Source organism: Mus caroli, unplaced genomic scaffold, assembly GCF_978045245.1.
Source record: "Mus caroli unplaced genomic scaffold, Mus_caroli_1 scaffold_6, whole genome shotgun sequence".
Taxonomy (NCBI): Eukaryota; Metazoa; Chordata; class Mammalia; order Rodentia; family Muridae; genus Mus; species Mus caroli.
In genome coordinates, this window is record NW_028227261.1 from 19,539,580 (window position 1) to 19,542,755 (window position 3,176).

Here is a 3,176-nt window from a genome sequence, read left to right on the forward strand (position 1 = left end):
GAGGAGGTAGGTTCCTGGTGGTAAGAATATTCTTGGGAAATATTTAGACCTAAAACCAAGTAAGAGTCAATCCTGACACATGACAGGAACAGTTTCTGGGGCTCACAGTTGCCTACCTAGGAACAGGAAGCAGGCCCATCCTCACAAGCTGGTGAGAAGAAGACTGGATGCCAGCCTGCAGTACTTGGAAATCAGTTTTTACTGTATATGCCTCATTCTGTCATTCATGTATCTTTGGGAGAGGATGCCCTACGTGCAGGAACCCAGGGAGCCAGAAGAGGATACTGGATTCCCAGGAGCTGGAATTACAAGGTGGGTGTGAGCCACCTGATATAGACACTGGCAAGTAAACTTGGATCCCCCTGGAAGAGGAGTGTACTTAATCGATAAACCATCTCTCCAGCCTTGTCATTCCTTCCTCTACCACCTCACCTTTTACTGTGTCTCAGTACATAGAACCAGGCTGGCCTTGAACGCCTTGTCCTCTGCAGAGCTGGGATGTACAGTTTTGGTACTACAGATAAAAGATGTTTTGGGCTTTAAGGAACATGTTATTATTTAGCCTTTGGAATTTGCCAGAACTGTGGACAACTCCCATAAGTCATTTCTAGGAGCAGATGTGCTGGGGATGGAACCTAGAACCTTGCTCATGCTAGGCAAACACTACGATTGCACTGCATGTCCAGCCTCCCCAAAAAACATTCCTTCAACTTTGGTATTCCCAGGGGTCACCTGAAGGCCTGTGGCTTGCCTTATCTCTTCTCGTTCTGGCTTAGGAGACTGTGGTCTCTAACTCTTCAGTGTTCTTCCATCACCTCAACCACAATGCTTGGACTGGTCCAAGACCTGTCCTGAGGGGTTCCAGATAACTGCTCATTGCAAAGAGCCTCAGTTACTCATATTGTGTGGCTAACTCGGTGGACTGGACTAAGAATGAGCCCTGTCATTTCTTCAGCCGAGCATTTGTCATAACTCCTGGGGCCCAGCAAGATGGATCAGCAGGTACACGCATCTGCTACAAAACCTGACAGTCCTGAGTTTGATCTCTGGAATCCACATGGTGGAAGGAGAGATTGGAGTTTTGTACAACTCTCCTATGACCTATGTATGCACCCATGGTATGCATATCTGACACACCAAACTAACTAACTCTCTCTCTCTCTCTCTCTCTCTCTCTCTCTCTCGGTAGAAAATAAAAAGGTGGTCTCTAGTGAAATCTGAAAGAACAGCGGTGTGATGCTTAAGGAAGGGGATGTGTTCTAAGAAATGTGTCTAGGAGATTTCACTACCCCAACCTTGATGGGGTGGCTCACTCCACACTTGTGCGAGGTAGTACACATTCCTAGGCTATACCCCTGTACAGCACGCTGCTATAGCACTTGTAGGCAACTGTTAGCACAGCAGCATCTGTGTATGGAAAACAAAAATGCAGCAACAACGTGGGGCAGGGGAGCTAGAGAGCTGGCTGGGAGACTAACAGTGCTTTCTGGTCTTGCAGAGGACCAGGGTTTGGTTTCCAGGTCTCACATCAGGCAGCTCACAACTGCCTGTAAACCCTCTTCTGGCCTGCACTCATGCATGCTTCCCACCCCTCTGCGCAGAGGTATACATATAAAAGAAAAACAAAATCATGGGCTGGAGATACAGCCTGGTATTTAAGAACACTTAACTGCTCTTCCAGAGGTCTGGGTTCAGTTTCCAGCACCAGCAATTTAGCAATTCATGACCACCTGGTAACTTGGGTCGAGAGATTCGGACACACTCTTTTTGTCTCCAAGGGCACCAGGCACACCTGTGATACAGCTAAATACATGCAGGTGAGAGAGTGATATATATATATAGAAAGGAATGTTCGTATTTATACAACAGCAGGCACTAGGGGTTGTCAGCTCCACTGTATGCAAATAACTGCAGTGTTGGATGGGATATTGCCCACCAGAATCCCAGAGTTCTCTTACCTGCTCAGAAAAGGCCCATCTGGACTGCTCTTAGAAGGGCTATTCAGAACGCTCAGGGCATGGGGGTGGGGCTCCAGTGGACCCTCACCATGCCCTACCCACCTTTCTTCCTTTTTGGACAAGCCATGTGAGGACCGCCCGCAGACAGCTGAGGCTTCCCCTCTCTTTCCTAGTACCAAGTCTTGATTCCTATCAAGGTCATTTTTGCTGCCAGCTTCTTTGATGGCCTAACTCACTTCTTTAGAAAAAATTCATGTTTCTTAAAAGTTACCTGAGGCCGGGCGTGGTGGCGCACGCCTTTAATCCCAGCACTCGGGAGGCAGAGGCAGGCGGATTTCTGAGTTCGAGGCCAGCCTGGTCTACAAAGTGAGTGCCAGGACAGCCAGGGCTACACAGAGAAACCCTGTCTCGAAAAACCAAAAAAAAAAAAAAAAAAAAAAAAAAAAGTTACCTGAGAAGCTGTTATTGTTGCTTCATTGGTGACAACTTGAGGTTTCCAGTATGATTTAGTCATCCAGGCAACAACTCAACGCCAGCCCCCACTAGGTTTTTATTTTTTTTGTTTTTTGAGACTGGGTTTCTCTGTGTAGCCCTGGCTGTCCTGGAACTCCCTTTGTAGACCAGGCTGGCCTCAAACTCAAGAGACCTGTCTGCATCTGTTTCCCAAGTAATCAGATTAAAGGCACGGATCACCATCACCCAGCAAATTTCTGTTTTGGTTTTTTTTGTTGTTTTGAGACAGGGCCAATGTAGCCCTGTCCTGAATCTATGTAGACAGACCAGGCCTACCTGCCTTCTGAGTACTGGGATAAAAGGTGGCAGTCATCATGCCTGGTCTTCCTACTTCCTTTTGAGACAGTGTCCCATTGCTTTGCAGAGGATAACCTGATTCTCTGCCTCCACTTCCGAGTGCTGGGATTGCAGACGTGTGTGGCCTTCCTCCTCCCCATGCCATGCCTGCCTAACTTTGACTCTAACCTGTATTCCAAGGATGGGGGCAGAGAGAGGCGGTCCTGTGAACAGCTAGCACTACAGCTGTCCACCACTGGCTTCGCTAGTTCAAGTGCACAGTGCACAGCACACAGCACTCAACCATTCCCACTGTATTCACTCACTGACCCCACAGCTCACCATCTTGCCTTGGGAATGCCCTCTCTTGGGGATCAGGATTACAGGCAAGCTTCCACCACCACCTTGCTTTTATGTGGGTTCTGGGGG